The 22,342-nt window shown below is 47.3% G+C and overlaps 1 protein-coding gene and 1 non-coding gene across 2 annotated transcripts in view; both read left to right on the top strand.

The window, feature by feature from the left end:
- Window positions 1–22,342, top strand: part of STRIP2 (striatin interacting protein 2) — a 246,197-nt gene that overhangs the window by 116,290 nt on the left and 107,565 nt on the right. The gene's annotated exons all lie outside the window — the stretch shown is intronic.
- Window positions 8,180–8,294, top strand: LOC134938697 (U5 spliceosomal RNA). Its single transcript, XR_010181203.1, has one exon. It is a non-coding gene; the product is annotated as a U5 spliceosomal RNA (small nuclear RNA).

The raw sequence follows: 22,342 nt of genomic DNA on the forward strand, positions 1-22,342 counted from the left end.
CCATCTACACTTACATCGGAAAATAACTCTGTCCCCAGGGGCCAGAGTGTCCCTCCTGTGGTGGTTGCAAAGTGCTCACCTCCTGGAGGGTCGCAGGTTCGGAATTCAGGATTGGATCCTGGTTACCACGGACGCGAGCCTCCGAGGATGGGGAGCGGTCACACAGGGAAAACATTTTCAGGGTCTTTGGTCAGACCAGGAGTCCTGTCTACACATCAATGTGTTGGAACTCAGGGCCATTTACAACGGCCTTCGACAAGCGGAGAGTTTTCTTCGAAACCTACCGGTTCTGAGTCAATCAGACAATGTCACAGCAGTAAAAGAAAAGTAACCCAGACGCGCTGTCACAGCTGCAGTGGGGATTGTCAGTCCCTAGAAAATGTTTTAAAAAGAAAGTATGAACTGGCGCTATATGTTTCTCCAATGATAATAAATGACTGTGGATCAATTTCAATAAAATAACATATAATTTATTACCTAAACATCACATGCTAAAAAAATCAAAAGCATAAAATGCAAATGTGAACATGAAGTTAAGGGCATATATGGAGCTGAGAATGAATTGGTAATGGCTGCTTTTAAGTGTCCATAAAGGATCCCAGACTGAAAACAATATGCAGAGTTCCCTGGGGAAAAGAGATTGAATACAGCTGGTGTTACCCGTGACGACGGAGACTTCCAGAGGTTTGATGATTGCCAGCAAGCAAGCTGTGCCGTTTATGCAGACACTGGGTCTTTCCAATTGGTGCTGCATAAACGGCACAGCTTGCTTGCTGGCAATCCTCAAACCTCTGGAAGTCTCCGTCGTCACGGGTAACACCAGCTGTATTCAATCTCTTTTCCCCAGGGAACTCTGCATATTGTTTTCAGTCCGGGATCCTTTATGGACACTTAAAAGCAGCCATTACCAATTCATTCTCAGCTCCATATATGCCCTTAACTTCATGTTCACATTTGCATTTTATGCTTTTGATTTTTTTAGCATGTGATGTTTAGGTAATAAATAAAGTTATTTTATTGAAATTGATCCACAGTCATTTATTATCATTGGAGAAACATATAGCGCCAGTTCATACTTTCTTTTTAAAACAATGTCACAGCAGTGGCTCATGTGAACCGCCAAGGCGGGACACGAAGCAGAGTAGCGATGGCGGAAGCCACAAGGATCCTTCGCTGGGCGGAAAATCATGTAAGCGCTCTGTCGGCTGTCTTCATTCCGGGAGTGGACAACTGGGAAGCAGACTTCCTCAGCAGACACTATCTCCATCCAGGAGAGTGGGGACTTCATCAAGAAGTCTTTGCAGACGTAACGCGTCTTTGGGGAACTCCTTAAATAGACATGATGGCGTCACGCCTCAACAAAAAGCTTCGGAGGTATTGTGCCAGGTCTCGGGACCCTCAGGCAGTAGCAGTAGACGCTCTGGTAACACCGTGGGTGTTCAAATCGGTCTACGTGTTTCCTCCTCTTCCTCTCATCACAAAAGTGTTGAGGATCATAAGACGAAGAAGAGTACAGACGATACTCGTTGTCCCAGACTGGCCTCGAAGGGCCTGGTACTCGGATCTACAAGAGATGATCACAAGAGATCCCTGGCTTCTTCTTCTCAGGGAAGACCTGTTGCAACAGGGGCCCTGTGTATTTCAAGACTTACCGCGGTTACGTTTGACGGCATGGCGGTTGAACGCCGAATCCTAGCGAAAAAGGGGATTCCGGAAGAGGTCATCCCTACTTTAATAAAAGCTAGGAAGGAGGTAACGGTAAAACATTACCACCGTATCTGGCGAAAGTATGTCTTGGTGTGAGTCCAAGAATGCGCCTACGGAATATTTTCATCTGGGTCGTTTTCTCCACTTCCTACAGACAGGAGTGGATATGGGCCTGAAATTAGGCTCTGTTAAGGTACAGATTTTGTCCCTCTCGATTTTCTTTCAGAAGGAATTGGCTTATCTTCCAGAAGTCCAGACGTTTGTAAAGGGAGTGCTGCACATCCAGCCCCCTTTTGTGCCTCCAGTGGCACCATGGGACTTGAACGTGGTGTTGCAGTTCTTAAAATCACACTGGTTTGAACCGCTTACCAAGGTTGAGTTGAAATTTCTTACCTGGAAGGTGGTCATGCTGTTGGCCTTGGCATCGGCAAGGCGAGTGTCTGAATTGGCGGCTTTGTCACACAAAAGCCCCTACTTGATTTTTCATGTGGATCGAGCTGAATTGAGGACACGTCCGAAATTTTTGCCTAAAGTGGTTTCTTCATTCCATATGAATCAACCTATTGTGGTGCCTGTGGCTACAAGTGACCTGGAGGATTCCAGATACCTGGATGTAGTCAGGGCCTTAAAGATTTATGTAGCCAGAACGGCTAAAATTAGGAAAACAGAGGCTCTGTTTGTCCTGTATGCTGCTAATAAGATTGGCGCACCTGCTTCGAAGCAGACTATTGCTCGCTGGATCTGTAATACGATTCAGCAGGCTCATTCTACGGCTGGATTGCCGGTACCAAATTCGGTTAAAGCCCATTCCACTAGGAAGGTGGGCTCTTCTTGGGCGGCTGCCCGAGGCGTCTCGGCATTACAGCTTTGCCGAGCGGCGACTTGGTCGGGGTCAAACACTTTTGCTAAATTATACAAGTTTGATACCCTGGCTGATGAGGACCTAGCGTTTGCTCAGTCTGTGCTGCAGAGTGCTGTGACTCTACAAGCTTCTTAAAAACACTGTTTGAATCATGTTTTGAAGCAGTTCTTGGTTGTTATATCTGCATGACATTCCCAACGTGAAGGAATGATTTGTCTGGTAAGAGCTTGCAGTTTACTAGTAGGATTAACCTGAGGCAACTTTAAAAAAAAAAATACAAGGATGTGTAGTGTTGCTGTGGTACATCCATCGTGAATGCAGCTCAGACACTTGCAATAGGGGCCGTTAACCCATCAGGGATAAATTTGCAGTGGGTCTGAGTTAGCGTTAAACCTAAAAAAAACTTCTTAACCTAAGGAAGCCTGCACAGATCATAGTGATCAGACAGGTCTATTGTTTGGGCAGGTTTGCCGTTCGGTTTTGGACGGGTTTAAAACCGACCATTAGTTAATTTGCAGTTTTTGTAGTTGTCTGTTTAAAAGTACCTATTGTTGATTGAATGTTCTAAAGTTAGGTTTCTCCGGCATGGTCCACAGGTTATCCACAGGATAACATTGGGATATGATGACGCAACAGCGGATTTGCACCAAACGGTCAAAACTTTCAGCCTCCCAGCATGCAACGGGCCCGTCCATATATCCCCGCCTCCTGGCGCAGGCAAATCAGTTTTTTGTTTGCTGCGGCAGGAGCCGGACCATGGTCAAGAGGGCTGCTGTTTTTTAGCAGCCATAAGCTTTTCTATTTTTTCTCTAACGTCCTAGTGGATGCTGGGGACTCCGTCAGGACCATGGGGATTAGCGGCTCCGCAGGAGACAGGGCACAAAAAGTAAGCTTTTAGGATCACATGGTGTGTACTGGCTCCTCCCCCTATGACCCTCCTCCAAGCCTCAGTTAGGTTTTTGTGCCCGTCCGAGCAGGGTGCAATCTAGGTGGCTCTCTTAAAGAGTTGCTTAGAAAAAGTTTTTAGGTTCTTTATTTTCAGTGAGTCCTGCTGGCAACAGGCTCACTGCATCGAGGGACTTAGGGGAGAGAAGTGAACTCACCTGCGTGCAGGATGGATTGGCTTCTTAGGCTACTGGACACCATTAGCTCCAGAGGGAGTCGGAACACAGGTCTCGCCCTGGGGTTCGTCCCGGAGCCGCACCGCCGACCCCCCTTGCAGATGCTGAAGATTGAAGAGGTCCGGAACCAGGCGGCAGAAGACTTTCAGTCTTCATCAGGTAGCGCACAGCACTGCAGCTGTGCGCCATTGTTGTCAGCACACTTCACACAGCGGTCACGGAGGGTGCGGGGGGGGGGGCGCCCTGGGCAGCAATGTATAATACCTGTATGGCGAAAAATACATCACATATAGCCCTTGAGGCTATATGGATGTATTTAACCCCTGCCAGATATCACAAACTCCGGAGAAGAAGCCCGCCGAAAAGGGGGCGGGGCCTATTCTCCTCAGCACACAGCGCCATTTTCCCTCACAGAAATGCTGGTGGGAAGGCTCCCATGCTCTCCCCTGCACTGCACTACAGAAACAGGGTTAAAACAGAGAGGGGGGGCACTGATTTGGCGATATGAATATATATTAAATGCTATAAGGGAGGAACACTTATATAAAGGTTGTCCCTATATAATTATAGCGTTTTGGTGTGTGCTGGCAAACTCTCCCTCTGTCTCCCCAAAGGGCTAGTGGGTCCTGTCCTCTATCAGAGCATTCCCTATGTGTGTGCTGTATGTCGGTACGTGTGTGTCGACATGTATGAGGAAAATGTTGGTGAGGAGGCGGAGCAAATTGCCTGTAATGGTGATGTCACTCTCTAGGGAGTCGACACCGGAATGGATGGCTTATTTATGGAATTACGTGATAATGTCAACACGCTGCAAGCCGGTTGACGACATGAGACGGCCGGCGAACAAATTAGTACCTGCCCAGGCGTCTCAAACACCGTCAGGGGCTGTAAAACGCCCATTTACCTCAGTCGGTCGACACAGACCCAGACACGGACACTGATTTCAGTGTCGACGGTGAAGAAACAAACGTATTTTCCTTTAGGGCCACACGTTAAGGGCAATGAAGGAGGTGTTACATATTTCTTTATCATCCACTAGGGGTCACTGGAGTACTCTTGGGATATGGACGGGCGTAGCCGAACAAGGGCACTGAATATTTAAATTTAGGACCCTCCCCCCCCTCCATATCCCCGAGTACCTCAGTGTACGACCTCAGTGTTTTTTCGGTGCTCACAGCACGAACAAGGCTTGTGGTATATCCACACTTGGATTTTTATTTTTAAATTTTTACTTTTTATTTTTACACTTAGCACATCCCTTCCCAGTTTCTGGAAAAACATGGGTCCGGGATAGTGCCGCTGCATGGGCAGCGAATGGCGTGTCGGTCCTCACAAAGAGCACCCTCACAGCCACAGGCGCTACAAGGCAGCGCATGGCGTGTCGGTCCTCACAAAGAGCACCCTCACAGCCACAGGCAGACTGTCTCCTACTGCAACTGGACGGAGATTACAAGCCGTCACAGCCAGGAGGAGAGCTGAAAACTGGACGGTGCTTACAGTAAGAAGCCCCGTCACAGCCAGGATGGAAGCCCCGTCACAATCTGGACGGAGCTTACAGAAGTACGACACTACAAGGTATGGTGAGGGGGTCAGGGCGGTCAGCTCACGCTGCCGCCCTGCTGTGTGAGTGTTAACTGTACAGGGAGCTGGCCGCCGCTGAGCACGCCGCTGACGGGTCCCGCTGAAGCAATGAAGTTCCACCTGATAGTGGTTAGAATGAGAAAGGTTCTCCTTACATTATACGCGCAGAGCGGCCGCACGTCACTCAGACGCCGGCCGCTCTCACTGCTCTGATGCGGCACCGCTATGCCGCACTCTCCGGGCGCTCTCACTGCTCTGATGCGGCACCGCTAGGCCGCACTCTCCGGGCGCTCATCTAAACAGAGCGGCCGCACGTCACTCAGACGCCGGCCGCTCTCACTGCTCGGATGGCCCGGCACGCCGCCGACACTCTCCTGTGTACTAAAGAGCGGCCGCACGTCACTCAAGGACGCCGGCCACTCTCCCAGTGAAACACCGCAGACACAGGGAGACTGTGTACTGCTGAAAGAAGGAGCTTCCGGTCGGCTCCCCGGCGCTAGATACAGGCTCTCCTGCTCTCCCTGCACCCGATCCCCGTACGCTGCAGGTAACATGGGGATGCAGGGGGGGGGGGGGGGGGGGGAGGGGGAATAATACCCATAGCAGCAGCAAAGGCTGCATGGGTTCAAGCAGCGCAGCACTTTAAACAATGTACACTGTGTACTGTGATTCAGCACGTTTTATATATATATAATATATAATAAAGCTTTTGCTGGCATAACTGTCTATAATATCAGTATGAACTGATTATATGTGTAAACACTTTGTATATATATATAATATATATATGAGGCTTTGGCTGGCAATAGGTTATCAGTGGCATAACCTATTGCACGTTTAACCAAGTTTTCTGTTATTTTTGGTTAAGGTTGCAAAATAAATACACTGCAGGCAGTGCTCATATTATTTGACTAAATGCATATATTTTACTGTATCCTACAACTGGATTATAACTGTATATAAGCATAGTAACTGTATAATAGGCTATTAAGCCTATATATATTAAAACTGCAGCAGGTAAACTGTACTGTGATTTTCTGTGAAAGCATGGCATGACGGCCATTTTAATCATTGCTGGTTTTCCAGTTATAATTCTAGACCATACACCTCTAATCCACAAGGAGGCGCAGGGGTGTTAGTGGGAATTTTTACTTCAGGATAATTCTAGAACATTCCTGCCCTACATCGTTAAGCCACCAGAAGGCGCAGGGGTGTTAGTAGGAATTTGGTTCGGGTTTCATGCCCATGTGAACTGCTTTTCACATAAAGAACAATTTAGTTTCCTAATAAATATGCTGTTCAGCAATATATATATAGAGATATATGCCATATAATAATGTTATTAAGGCGTGCAAGTGTCTGTCTGTTGCCTATTATGATGTCTGTCTACATAGCAAATAAGGCTCTAGTGCAGACTAAAAATGTTAACATTGGCAATTCAAATTAAAACAGCGGTAATCGGAGTCTCAGAATAACTCCGCCAGCGCTAACAAAAGACAGTCTTTCCAAAGTGACAATTTTCCTTTGGGTACCACTGTGTTTATTTCACTAGTCTTATAATTTAATGCACGATTCTATGTCAAATCTCACACCGATAACTACAAGTGAGAAGTGTACATTAGTCCAGCATTCAGATAGTGCGGGGTTTTGGAAAACATTATAAAAACCACAGATACATTTGGGTCACTAGAATCTATGTATGGAACCATGCCGATCACTGTTAAAAGAAGCTGCAAAGTATATCTGTAAAGCTTCTGCTAACGCCGGTTATTTTCATTGTCGCTAGTTAAGTGCGACAAGACCAGAGCTTGTTTGCTCCTAAATTTGATATATGTGTAACGCCATTTTATCCCTTTAGGATATTCTGCCATTAGCGCATACAATACTTGTAACGGCGTTTTATTCCTTTATAAGAAACAGTCACGCCTTGTAACGACAGGACGTTACAGTCAGCAAGCCAGTGGTTTAATGAACTCTTTTACAATTGTGGAAGCGCGTCTTTACATGTTACATTTGCGAGGTTTCAGGACTTCAACTCATACATGTCTCAGCTATTTACAGCTTAAAGTACAAAACTGCCTCTGTCGAACGGTTTGGCAGGTTGTCATTTAGTCTTTGCTGGTTTATAAACCAGGCAGTAGTACGCCAACAGAGTCAGAGTTATTTATTCACCTCTGTTTTAGCAAGACCAAACAGCTCTGTCGCAATATCAAAAGTCATTTACTACAGTAGAAAATGGATTTTCTGCGGTTAGTATTTGCTTATTGGAGCCACAAAATTTGCATAATTGCATTTGATCTTGACAATGCGTATTTACCCAGTTCGGTATGTTCATCACAGGTTCTAGCGTTTGCAAATCGCCACAACCATTAACCATTTCATATCTACCGTTGCTTATCGCTTTGGGTATTTACCAAAGTGATGTTGGGATGATAGCTCATCTCACATAAGAACTCTGTCTCAACAAAGTTCCTCTAACTTGCGCTACTAAGGTATACTGCGGTAGCAGACCAAGTTCGAAAACAATCGCATCTAATTCCGTCTAAACGATGTCAATGCCTAGGTAAGATGATAAATACGGTAAATCAAAGACTTTTACCTACTACACCAGCAATAACAAATGTACGTCTAGTAATTAGTGCAAAACACGCACACTAGCGGTACATTGGTGTATTCACCTATTAAGAATAAAGATGTGTTTTCAATTTAGTTCACCACCCTTCACTCGCGTTTCCCACAGAGGGAAAAGGGTGCATATACTCTGGACGACAGTCGCAGAGGGTCAGGATTTGTAGTTAAAATCAGCGACAAAGGTTCTAAAACACGACAGATTGCTGTCGATAAAGGTCCTAGAACTCTGTGCATTTTACAATGCAATACATGATTCGCTTTCAGTCTGACCAGGTATATACTCTATTTTCTCTTCAGAACGAATAAATCTTTCGCCTTTTACTAAAGATTTCTGTGGAGAGGAACAACCATGAGTTTCAGGTAAATGTTTGATGCCTGTCTCACGCTGGCCTTAAGCAGTCAAACAAGGCAACGGCAGTTGCATACACAACAACCAGTGAGAACCAAGAAGCCGCATGGCAATGCGGCATGTGACTCAAATCCTCAATGGCTCAGAACACCATTATGTGAAAATGTCAAGAGATCATTACGTGAGTGGACATCTGTTAGACAGAGGATCTCACCCGTCAGAATTTGGATCCTGAAAACTGGACATTAAATCCAGAGGTGTTTCATAGGGGAGTCCACAGAAGGGGGTTACCCTCAAGTATACATGATGGCATCTCGCCACAATTACAAAAGCTCAGTATGTGTACAAAACAGATCACAAGGGCAGTGGCGGTGGAGTCTCTCACATTCATGTGGTCATTCATCATCGTGTATCTGGCTCCACCAGTTTCCGCTGCTCTCTCTGTTGTCAAAACGGCTCATAAGACAGTTGTCACAGTCATACTGGTGGTAGCTCATGGGTTTCGGAGAAGTTTGCTTCTCGAATTTTCAAGGAATACTTGCACACGATCTTGGCCCGCTCATAATACGTCCAACCTGTTACATCAGGGAACGTTAGTTTACCCATAGTTACCTATGTACCTATTATCTAGGTACCGCAGCTGCGGTTGACGGGGTGAGGGTGCAGACCGCCCTCTTAAGAAATTGAGCATTACAGTATCGGTTATACTAACCATGTTACGAAATAGTAAGCCGTTTAAGGCAGCTCATTTTTACAAAATTTCGTGTGCTTACATAGGTTGTAAACCTCAGAAGTTTCCAACATCATCCTTCAAGTAACCCGTATTCTGTTAAACGGGGTGGGATGGAAAACTGCGTTGATCTGCACGAAGAGTGCAGGTATCTGTGTGGTAAACTTATTTTCAAAGACGTTTGCCTCTATTGGCGTCTGTACACATCTTTCTACAAGGTGTCATCAAAGTTCACACTCTATTTATCCCACCTACAGCGCCAGGCGACTTGAAGTTGGGTTCAGATTTCTTACAGTTTTCATATTTTGAACCCTTTCAACAAATGGGAATTAAGTTTCTCACTTTGGAAAACAATTTTCTTATAGCCTTGGCTTCGGCAAGGGTTTTGTTTTCATATTTGGGTGCCTTGTATTCCAAGCCACCGTATTTGAGTTTTCTCATGACAAAGCAGATCTTCGGACGAATCACGCTTTCGTATTCTTCACATCAATATACCAATAGGGGTTCCTGTGTGGACAGCACATTCTAGAATTCTGAATGTGGTACACGCATTACGCGTTTATATATGTCCCGAACGTCAACAGTATGTGATATAAATACGTTGTTTGTTCTCTATGATACTGCCAACTGGGGTTAGCCAGTTTCTTAGCAGACATTATCCAGTTGGGTAATAATAATGACTACAAGTCAGGTTTACTTTAAGGCTAAGTTACAATCGCCTACGTCAGTAATAGCTCATGCCACAGGTTCTGTGGGAATGTCAGACCCAGTGGGTCGTGGAGTGTCTAAAACGCGGCTATATAGCCTTCATGTGCACCATGTTTGTGCACGTTTACACGTTATAAATGGTGGCGCCATCAGCATTTAGCTTTGGGCTGCCTACTGTTACAAGTATCAAACAGCTCTCCCGCCCACGAGGGAAGCTTTGGTACGTCCCAAGAGTACTCCAGTGACCCCTAGTGGATGATAAAGAAAATAGGATTTTGGTACTTACCAGGTAAATCCTTTTCTTTGAATCCATAGGGGGCACTGGACGCCCACCCAGAGCAGTTTTACCTGGGTTGTGTTAAGCTCAAGGGAGCTTAGGGTAACAAGTTTTACTTCATTGATATTAAGCTCAAAGGAGCTTATGGTAACACATTTTCACCGATTGGTTCAAATTATAAAGTTCTATCGGTTATGGTGTCAACTGTTTAGTTGACAGTAAGGTTATGGGTCAACATTGTGTTGTCCGTTATGTTATAGGTATTCTCCATTGTCAACCTCTCTATATCGTTCCTGTTCGCTCAGTAAAAAACACTGAGGTCGTACACTGAGGTACTCGGGGATATGGAGGGGGGGGAGGGTCCTAAATTTAAATATTCAGTGCCCTTGTTCGGCTACGCCCGTCCATATCCCAAGAGTACTCCAGTGCCCCCTATGGATTCAAAGAAAAGGATTTACCTGGTAAGTACCAAAATCCTATTTTCTGATACTACAAGTACCACAAAAAAGGGTATTATGTGGGATGTGAAAAAACTACCTGTAGTTTTTCCTGAATCAGATAAATTAAATGAAGTGTGTGATGATGCGTGGGTTTCCCCCGATAGAAAATTATTGGCGGTATACCCTTTCCCGCCAGAAGTTAGGGCGCGTTGGGAAACACCCCTTAGGGTGGATAAGGCGCTCACATGCTTATCAGAACAAGTGGCGGTACCATCTACAGATAGGGCCGTACTTAAGGAGCCAGCTGATAGGAGGCTGGAAAATATCCTAAAAAGTATACACACACATGCTGGTGTTATACTGCGACCAGCGATCGCCTCAGCCTGGATGTGCAGAGCTGAGGTGGCTTGGTCGGATTCCCTGACTAAAAATATTGATACCCTTGACAGGGACAGTATTTTATTGACTATAGAGCATTTAAAGGATGCATTTCTATATATGCGAGATGCGCAGAGGGATATTTGCACTCTGGCATCAAGAGTAAATGCGATGTCCATATCTGCAAGAAGATGTTTATGGACACGACAGTGGTCAGGTGATGCAGATTCCAAACGGCACAAAGATGTATTGCCGTATAAAGGGGAGGAGTTATTTGGGGTCGGTCCATGGGACCTGGTGGTCACGGCAACTGCTGGAAAATCCACAGTTTTTTACCCTAAGTCACATCTCTGCAGAAAAAGACACCGTCTTTTCAGCCTCAGTCCTTTCGTCCCTATAAGAGTCATATCTGCCCAGGGATAGAGGAAAGGGAAGAAGACTGCAGCAGGCAGCCCATTCCCAGGAACAGAAGCCCTCCAACGCTTCTACCAAGTTCTCAGCATGACGCTGGGACCGTACAGGACCCCTGGATCCTACAAGTAGTATCCAAGGGGTACAGATTGGAATGTCGAGACGTTTCCCCCTCGCAGGTTCCTGTAGTCTGCTGTACCAATGTCTCCCTCCGACAGGGAGGCAGTATTGAAAACAATTCACAAGCTGTATTCCCAGCAGGTGATAATCAAAGTACCCCTCCTACAACAAGGAAAGGGTATTATTCCACACTATATGGTGGTACTGAAGCCAGAAGGCTAGGTGAGACCTATTCTAAATCTGAAATATTTGAACACTTACAAAAGTTCAAATCCAGATGGAGTCACTCAGAGCAGTGATAGCGAACCGGGAAGAAGGGGACTATATGGTGTCCCGGGACATCAGGGATGCTTACCTCCATGTCCCAAAAATTTGCCTTTCTCACCGAGGGTACCTCAGGTTCGTGGTACAGAACTGTCACTATCAGTTTCAGACGATGCCGTTGGATTGTCCAAGGCACCCCGGGTCCTTACCAAGGTAATGACCGAAATGAGGATTCGTCTTCAAAGAAAATGGACGACTTCCTGATAAGAACAAGGTCCAGAGAACAGTTGGAGGTCGGAGTAGCACTATCTCAAGTAGTTCTACGACAACACGGGTGGATTCTAAATATTCCAAAACCGCAGTTGTTCCGACGACACGTCTGCTGGTCCTAGGGATGATTCTGGACACAGTCCAGAAAAAGGTGTTTCTCCCAGAGGAGAAAGCCAGGGAGTTATCCGAGCTAATCGGGATCCTCCTAAAACCAGGAAAAGTGTCAGTGCATCATTGCACAAGAGTCCTGGTAAAAATGGTGGCTTATTACGAAGCGATTCCATTCGGCAGATTTCACGCAAGAACTCTTCAGTGGGATCTGCTGGACAAATGGTCCGGATCGCATCTTCAGATGCATCAGCGGATAACCCTATATCCAAGGACAAGGGTGTCTCTCCTGTGGTGATTACAGAGTGCTCATCTTCTAGAGGGCCGCAGATTCGGCATTCAGGATTGGGTGCTGGTGACCACGGAGGCCAGCCTGAGAGGCTGGAGAGCAGTCACACAGGGAAAAAATTTCCAGGGAGTGTGATCAAGTCTGGAGAATTCTCTCCACATAAATATACTGGAGCTAAGAGCAAATTTATAATGCTCTAAACTTAGCAAGACCTCTGCTTCAAGGTCAGCCGGTATTGATCCAGTGGAATAACATCACGGCAGTCGCCCACGTAAACAGAAAGGGCGGCACAAGAAGCAGGAGGGCAGTGGCAAAACTGCAAGGATTTTTCGCTAGGCGGAAAATCATGTGATAGCACTGTCAGCAGTGTTCATTCCGGGAGTGGACGACTGGGAAGCAGACTTCCTCAGCAGGCACGACCTCCACCCGGGAGAGTGGGAACTTCATCGGGAAGTTTTCCGCATGATTGTGAACCGTTGGGAAAGACCAAAGGTGGACATGATGGCATCCCGCCCGAACAAAAAACGGGACAGGTATTGCGCCAGGTCACGAGACCTTCAGGCGATAGCTGTGGATGTCCTGGTAACACCGCGGGTGTAACAGTCGGTGTATGTGTTCCCTCCTCTGCTTCTCATAACCAAGGTATTGAGAATTATAAGACGTAGAGGAGTAAGAACTATACTCGTGGCTCCGGATTGGCCAAGAGGGACTTGGTACCCGGAATTTCAAGAGATGCTCACAGAGGACTAATGGCCTCGGGAGCTAAGAAGGGACTTGCTTCAGCAAGTACCATGTCTGTTCCAAGACTTACCGCGGCTGCGTTTGACGGCATGGCGGTTGAACGCCGGATCCTAAGGGAAAAGGCATTCCGGAAGAGGTCATACCTACCCTGGTCAAAGCCAGGAAGGAGGTGACCGCACAACGTTATCACCACATGTGGTGAAAATATGTTGCGTGGGTGAGGCCAGGAAGGCCCCACGAAGAAATTTCAACTAGGTCGATTTCTACACTTCCTGCAAACAGGAGTGTCTATGAGCCTCAAATTGGGGTCCATTAAGGTTCAAGTTTCGGCCCTGTAGATTTTCTTCCAGAAAGAATTGGCTTCAGTTCCTGAAGTCCAGACATTTGTCAAGGGAGTATTGCATATACAGCCCCTTTTGTGCCTCCAGTGGCACCGTGGGATCTCAACGTAGTGTTGGGATTCCTCAAATCATATTGGTTTGAACCGCTCAAATCTGTGGATTTGAAATATCTCACATGGAAAGTGACCATGCTGTTGGCCCTGGCCTCGGCCAGGCGAGTGTTAGAATTGGCGGCTTTGTCTTACAAAAGCCCATATTTGATTTTCCATTCGGACAGGGCAGAACTGCGGACTCGTCCCCAGTTTCTTCCTAAGGTGGTGTCAGCGTTTCACCTGAAACAACCTATTGTGGTGCCTGCGGCTACTAGGGACTTGGAGGACTCCAAGTTGCTAGACGTTGTCAGGGCCCTGAAAATATATATATATATATATATATATATATATATATAATTCCAGGACGGCTGGAGTCAGAAAGTCTGACTTGCTGTTTATATTGTATGCACCCAAAAAGCTGGGTGCTCCTGCTTCTAAGCAGACTATTGCTCGTTGGATTTGTAGTACAATTCAGCTTGCACATTCTGTGGCAGGCCTGCCACAGCCAAAATCTGTAAATGCCCATTCCACAAGGAAGGTGGGCTCATCTTGGGCGGCTGCCCGAGGGGTCTCGGCTTTACAACTTTGCCGAGCAGCTACGTGGTCAGGGGGGAACACGTTTGTAAAATTCTACAAATTTGATACCCTGGCTGAGGAGGACCTGGAGTTCTCTCATTCGGTGCTGCAGAGTCATCCGCACTCTCCCGCCCGATTGGGAGCTTTGGTATAATCCCCATGGTCCTGACGGAGTCCCCAGCATCCACTAGGACGTTAGAGAAAATAAGATTTTACTTACCGATAAATCTATTTCTCATAGTCCGTAGTGGATGCTGGGCGCCCATCCCAAGTGCGGATTGTCTGCATTACTTGTACATAATTATTGTTACAAAAATCGGGTTATTATTGTTGTGGGCCATCTTTTCAGAGGCTCCTTCGTTGTTATCATACTGTTAACTGGGTTCAAATCACAAGTTGTACGGTGTGATTGGTGTGGCTGGTATGAGTCTTACCCGGGATTCAAGATCCTTCCTTATTGTGTACGCTCGTCCGGGCACAGTACCTAACTGAGGCTTGGAGGAGGGTCATAGGGGGAGGAGCCAGTACACACCATGTGATCCTAAAAGCTTACTTTTTGTGCCCTGTCTCCTGCGGAGCCGCTAATCCCCATGGTCCTGACGGAGTCCCCAGCATCCACTACGGACTATGAGAAATAGATTTATCGGTAAGTAAAATCTTATTATTTTTATAGTCTTACTATTTTCTCTAACGTCCTAGAGGATGCTGGGGACTCCGTACCGTAAGGACCATGGGGATAGACGGGCTCCGCAGGAGACATGGGCACTTTAAGAAAGTCTTTAGACCTGGGTGTGCACTGGCTCATCCCTCTATGCCCCTCCTCCAGACCTCAGTTTGATACTGTGCCCAGAGGAGCTGGGTGCTTTTCAGTGACCTCTCCTGAGTTTGCTGATAGAAAGTATTTTGTTAGGTTTTTTTATTTTCAGGGAGCTCTGCTGGCAACAGACTCCCTGCATCGAGGGACTGAGGGGAGAGAAGCAGCCCTACTCTCTGAGTGCAGGTCCTGCTTCTTAGGCTACTGGACACCATTAGCTCCAGAGGGATTGGTACGCAGGATCTCACCCTAGCTGTCCGTCCCAGAGCCGCGCCGCCGTCCCCCTCGCAGAGCCGGAAGATAGAAGCCGGGTGAGTATGAGAAGAAAAGAAGACTTCAGAGGTGGCAGAAGACTTCATGATCTTCACTGAGGTAACGCACAGCACTGCAGCTGTGCGCCATTGCTCCCACACACCTCACATACTCCGGTCACCGTAAGGGTGCAGGGCGCAGGGGGGGGGGGGGCGCCCTGGGCAGCAATATAAACCTCTTATTTGGCAAAAGGAGCATATATACAGCAGGACACTGTATATATGCAGGAGCCCCCGCCAATTTTACACTTTTAGCGGGACAGAAGCCCGCCATCGAGGGGGCGGGGCTTCTCCCTCAGCACTCACCAGCGCCATGTTTTTCTCCACAGCACCGCTGAGAGGAAGCTCCCCGGACTATCCCCTGCTTATACCACAGTAGAAGAGAGGGTTTTAAAGAAGAGGGGGGGCACATAATTCGGCACAGATAATAACAGCGCTACTGGGTAAACATTAAATTGCTGTGTTGTTTCCTGGGTCATATAGCGCTGGGGTGTGTGCTGGCATACTCTCTCTCTGTCTGTCCAAAGGGCCTTGTGGGGGAATTATCTTCAGATGAGCATTCCCTGAGTGTGTGGTGTGTCGGTACGTGTGTGTCGACATGTCTGAGGTAAAAGGCTCTCCTAAGGAGGAGATGGAACAAATGTGCGTGTGAGTGTTGTCTCTGTCGACAATGCCGACACCTGTTTGGATATGTGTAATTAAGTGCTAAGGTGAATTTATTACACAAAAGATTAGAGAACAGACAGGGAATTTACCCATGTCTGTCCCTATGTCACAGAGACCTTCAGAGTTTCACAACGCTCACTATCCAAAATAATAGACACTGATATCGACACGAAGTCTGACTCCAGTGTCGACTACGATAAGGCAAAGTACAGCCAAAACTGGCAGAAAAGTATTCAATATATGATTATTTTAATAAAAGATGTTTTGCATATCACTGATGACTCATCTCTACCTGACACAAGGGTACACATGTTTAAGGGGAAGAAAGCTGAGGTAAATTTCCCTCCTCTCATGAAGAAAAAGAGCGGGAATCTCCAGACAAGAAACTGCAGATTCCCACAAAGAATTCTCAGGGAGTATCCTTTCCCTACTAGGGCCAGGATACGATGAGAATCTTCCCCTAGGGTGGACAAAGCTTTGTCACGTTTACCCAAAAGGTAGCGCTAAATTAACAGCTATCATCAGGGATCCTGCAGATAGCATGCAGTAAAAGTACTTTGAAGTCCATTTACACACATTCTGGTACACTACTCAGACCGGCGATTGTGTCGGCATGGGTGTATAGCGCTGTAGCAGCGTGGACAGATACCTTATCAGCGGAGATTGAAACCCTAGATAAGGATACCATGTTATTGACCCTAGAGTGTGTGTGTATGTATATATATATATATATATATATATATATATATATATATATATATATAAGACATGCCCAAAGAGACATTAGTCTACTGGGTTTTAGAGTCAACGCTATGTCGATTTCTGCTAGACGTGTCCTGTGGAACATGCAATGGACAGGTGATGCCGACTAAAAGAGGCATATGGAAGGTTTACCTTACAAGGCTGAGGAATTGTGTGGAGAAGGGCTCTCGGACCTGGTCTCCACAGCTATAGCTGGTAATTCTGATCTTTTGCCTTATATTCCCTCACAGCCTAAGAAAGCACGACATTATCAAATGCAGTCCTTTCGGTCGCAGAATAACAAGAAAGTACGAGGAGCGTCCTTTCTTACCAGAGGTAAGGGCACAGCTAGTTCCCAGGAACAGAAGTCCTCCCCGGCCTCTACTACATCCACCGCATGACGCTGGAGCTCCGCTAAGGGAGTCCATCCCAGTGGGAGCACGTCTTCGACTCTTCAGCCACATCTGAGTTCACTCACAGGTGGATCCCGGGGCAATAAAAATTGTTTCTCAGGGTTACAAGCTGGAATTTGAAAGGTGCCTCCTCTACGGTTTTTCCTTATCGGACCTACCGGATTCTCCCCCAGAAAGGGAGATAATATTAAATACAATTCACACATTGTATCTCCAACAGGTGGTGCTCAAGGTTCCCCTCCTGCAACAAGGAAGGCGATATGACTCAACCTTTAATGTAGTCCCGAAACCGTACGGTTCGGTCAGACCTATTTTCTCTAACGTCCTAAGTGGATGCTGGGGACTCCGTAAGGACCATGGGGATTAGCGGCACCGCAGGAGACTGGGCACAACTATAAAGAAAGCTTTTAGACTACTGATGTGCACTGGCTCCTCCCACTAAGACCCTCCTCCAGGTAGCGCACGGCACTGCAGCTGTGCGCCATTGCTCCTCATGTACACCTCACACTTCGGTCACTGATGGGTGCAGGGCGCTGGGGGGGGGGGCGCCCTGAGGGCAATAAATAACACCTTGGCTGGCAAAATATACATCATATATAGTCCCAGAGGCTATATAGATGTAAAATTACCCCTGCCAGTATTACAGAAAAAGCGGGAGAAAGTCAGCCGAAAAGGGGGCGGGGCTTCTCCCTCAGCACACTGGCGCCATTTTTCCCTCACAGTTCCGCTGGAAGGAAGCTCCCTGACTCTCCCCTGCAGTCTAAGGGGTATATGCAATTGCGGTCGAATTCCCGAAATTGTCGAATTTCGGGTCATTTTCGCCCAAAAAAAAAAATCGTCAATGCAATTCAGTGCTTTCCGTCAAAAAAACTGACTTTCAAAATTCGACTTTTTGAAATTCGACTTTTTGAAATTCGACTTTTTGCAAATTCGACTTTTCTGCAATGATACAAGTGCTGCAATTCGACAAAAGCATATTCAATTCAAGTTTGGAAATTCGACAGCAGTGCTTTTAGACAGTAAATTCGTCATTTTCAATCCGCCACACTTTGGAGGGTGAAAACAATAAAAAAAAATTTAAACATGTTTTTTTTGGTGTTTTTTTTTGGGGGGGAATAGCATATCTATTTATATTAGAAGGGATTAGGTACTTTTTTTTTTTTTTTTGGGAGGCGCAAGTATTATTTATATATTTTTCTAAATATTATTATTTTTTTTTTTTAGTGCTGGAACGGTAAAATCAAAAAAAAAAAAATGGCGTGGGGTCCCCCCTCCAAAGCATAACCAGCCTCGGGCTCTTAGAGCTGGTCCTGGTTCTAAAAATGCGGGGGAAAATTGGGCAGGGATCCCCCGTATTTTTAAAACCAGCACCGGGCTCTGCGCCTGGTGCTGGTGCAAAAAATACGGGGGACAAAACGAGCAGGGGTCCCCCGTATTTTTCACACCAGCATCGGGCTCCACTAGCTGGACAGATAATGCCAGAGCCGGGGGTCACTTTTATACAGTGCCCTGCGGCCGTGGCATTGAAATATCCAACTAGTCACCCCTGGCCGGGGTACCCTGGGGGAGTGGGGACCCCTTCAATCAAGGGGTCCCCCCCCCCCAGCCACCCAAGGGCCAGGGGTGAAGCCCGAGGCTTCCCCCCCCCCATCCAAGGGCTGCGGATGGGAGGCTGATAGCCTTGAGTAAAATGACAAGAATATTGTTTTTTCCAGTAGTACTACAAGTCCCAGCAAGCCTCCCCCGCAAGCTGGTACTTGGAGAACCACAAGTACCAGCATGCGGGAGAAAAACGGGCCCGCTGGTACCTGTAGTACTACTGGGAAAAAAATACCCAAATAAAAACAGGACACAGACACCGTGACAGTAAAACTTTATTACACACTGCCGACACACACATACTTACCTATGTTCACACGCCGACATCGGTCCTCTTCTCCATGTAGAATCCACGGATACCTGAAAAGAAAAGATCAATATACTCACCTCAGCCAGGGTCCAGAGATAAATCCACGTACTTGGCAAAAAAAGAAAACGGACACACGGACCACCGGACTGAAAGGGGTCCCATGCTTACACATGAGACCCCTTACCCCGAATGCCGGGACACCACGTGACTCCTGTCACTGAAGTCCCTTCAGCCAATCAGGAAGCGCTACTTCCGTGGCGCTCACCTGATTGGCTGTGCGCTGTCTGTGCTGTGACAGCGCATCGCACAGCTTTCTCCATTACTTACAATGGTAGGAACTTTGCCGTCTGCGGGGGTTACCCGCGGTCAGCCGCTGACCGGCGGGTGACCTCACCGCTAGCCGCAAAGTTCCCACCATTGAATATAATGGACGGAGCTGTGCGATGCGCTGTCTGACAGCTCGGACAGCGCACAGCCAATCAGGTGAGCGCCACGGAAGTAGCGCTTCCTGATTGGCTGAAGGGACTTCAGTGACAGGAGTCACGTGGTGTCCCGGCATTCAGGGTAAGGGGTCTCATGTGTCCCGGTGGTCCGTGTGTCCGTTTTCTTTTTTTGCCAAGTACGTGGATTTATCTCTGGACCCTGGCTGAGGCGAGTATATTGATCTTTTCTTTTCAGGTATCCGTGGATTCTACACGGAGAAGAGGACCGATGTCGGCGTGTGAACATAGGTAAGTATGTGTGTGTCGGCAGTATGAAATAAAGTTTTACTGTCACGGTGTCTGTGTCCTGTTTTTATTTGGGTTTTTTTTTTTCAGTAGAACTACAGGTACCAGCGGGCCCGTTTTTCTCCCGCATGCTGGTACTTGTGGTTCTCCAAGTACCAGCTTGCGGGGGAGGCTTGCTGGGACTTGTAGTTCTTCTGGAAAAAAACAATATTCTTGTCATTTTACTCTAGGCTATCGGCCTCCCATCCGCAGCCATTGGATGGGGGGGACAGCCTCGGGCTTCACCCCTGGCCCTTGGGTGGCTGGGGGGGTGGACCCCTTGATTGAAGGGGTCCCCACTACCCCAGGGTACCCCGGCCAGGGGTGACTAGTTGGATATTTAATGCCACGGCCGCAGGGCACTGCATAAAAGTGACCCCCGGCTGTGGCATTATCTGTCCAGCTAGTGGAGCCCGATGCTGGTGTAAAAAATACGGGGGACCCCTACTCTTTTTGTCCCCCGTATTTTTTGCACCAGGCGCAGAGCCCGGTGCTGGTTTTAAAAATACGGGGGATCCCTGCCCAATTTTTCCCCCGCATTTTTGGAACCAGGACCAGCTCGAAGAGCCCGAGGCTGGTTATGCTTTGGAGGGGGGACCCCACACCATTTTTTTTCCGTTTTTCCCCGTTTTTTTAAATCGCGGCAAAATCCGGCAAATCGTCCGTTTTTCGCCCGCGGGACTGTCGAATCCGTTTTTCATTGAATATGGTGAATTCCGGCAGCCACCTGCCGGAATTCACCTGTCGAATTGTGTCGAATTTAAAAACGGCGATAATTTGCCGCGATTCGCCGTGAATTGCATATACCCCTAAGAATACTACAGAAGGGTAAAAAAGAGAGGGGGGGCACTAAATTTAGGCGCAGTATAGATATTATATATATGTAATATATATAAAAAAGCAGCTATAGGGAAAACACTCATTGATAGTGGGATCCGAGTGTTATATAGCGCTCTGGTGTGTGCTGGCATACTCTCTCTCTGTCTCCCCAAAGGGCTTTGTGTGGTCCTGTCCTCTGTCAGAGCATTCCCTGTGTGTTTGCGGTGTGTCGGTACGGCTGTGTCGACATGTTTGATGAGGAGGCTTATGTGGAGGCGGAGCAGATGCCTGTAAATGTGATGTCACCCCCTGCGGGGTCGACACCTGAGTGGATGGTGCTGTGGAAGGAATTACGTGATAGTGTCGACTCCTTACATAAAAGGTTTGACGACATACCTAATGTGGGACAGCCGGCTTCTCAGCCTGTGCCTGCCCAGGCGTCTCAAAACCCATCAGGGGCTCTAAAACGCCCGCTACCTCAGATGGTTGACACAGATGTCGACACGGATACTGACTCCAGTGTCGACGACGAAGAGACTAATGTAACTTCCAGTAGGGCCACACGTTACATGATTGAGGCAATGAAAAATGTGTTGCACATTTCTGATGTTACCCCCGGTACCACAAAAAAGGGTATAATGTTTGGAGAGAAAAAACTACCAGTAGCTTTTCCTCCATCTGAAGAGTTAAATGAAGTGTGTGAAGAAGCGTGGGCTTCCCCTGATAAAAAGATGGTAATTTCTAAGAGGTTACTAATAGCGTACCCTTTCCCGCCAGAGGATAGGTCACGCTGGGAAACATCCCCTAGGGTGGATAAAGCGCTCAAACGCTTGTCAAAGAAGGTGGCACTACCGTCTCCGGATACGGCCGCCCTGAAGGAATCTGCTGATAGAAAGCAGGAGGCTATCCTGAAATCTATATATACACACACAGGTGTGATACTGAGACCGGCTATAGCTTCAGCCTGGATGTGCAGCGCTGCTGCTGCGTGGTCAGATTCCCTGTCAGAAAATATAGATACCCTAGACAGGGACACTATTTTGCTAAACGTAGAGCATATAAAAGACGCACTTTTATACATGAGGGATGCACAGAGGGATATTTGCCGGCTGGCATCCAAAATTAGTGCAATGTCCATTTCTGCCAGGAGAGGGTTATGGACTCGGCAGTGGACAGGTGATGCAGATTCCAAACGACACATGGAAGTTCTGCCTTATAAGGGTGAGGAATTGTTCGGGGATGGTCTCTCGGACCTCGTTTCCACAGCAACAGCTGGGAAGTCTACATTTTTACCCCATGTTCCCTCACAACCAAAGAAAGCACCGTATTATCAGGTACAGTCCTTTCGGCCCAATAGGGGCAAGCGGGTTAAAGGCGCGTCCTTTCTGCCCAGAGGCAGAGGTAGAGGGAAAAAGCTGCAGCATACAGCCAGTTCCCAGGAGCAAAAGTCCTCCCCCGCTTCCTCTAAGTCCACAGCATGACGCTGGGGCTCCACAGGCGGAGCCAGGTACGGTGGGGGCCCGTCTCAAAAATTTCAGCAATCAGTGGGCTCGCTCACGGGTGGATCCCTGGATCCTTTAAGTAGTATCTCAGGGGTACAAACTGGAATTCGAGACGTCTCCCCCCGCCGTTTCCTCAAATCTGCCTTGCCAACCACTCCCTCAGGCAGGGAGGCAGTGTTACAGGCAATTCAAAAGCTGTATTCACAACAAGTGATAGTAAAGGTGCCCCTACTTCAACAAGGAAGGGGTTACTATTCCACAATGTTTGTGGTACCGAAACCGGACGGTTCGGTGAGATCCATTTTAAATTTGAAATCCTTGAACACATATATAAAAAAATTCAAGTTCAAGATGGAATCGCTCAGGGCGGTTATTGCAAGCCTGGACGAGGGAGATTACATGGT

This window comes from Pseudophryne corroboree, chromosome 6 (assembly GCF_028390025.1).
Source record: "Pseudophryne corroboree isolate aPseCor3 chromosome 6, aPseCor3.hap2, whole genome shotgun sequence".
Classification (NCBI taxonomy): Eukaryota; Metazoa; Chordata; class Amphibia; order Anura; family Myobatrachidae; genus Pseudophryne; species Pseudophryne corroboree.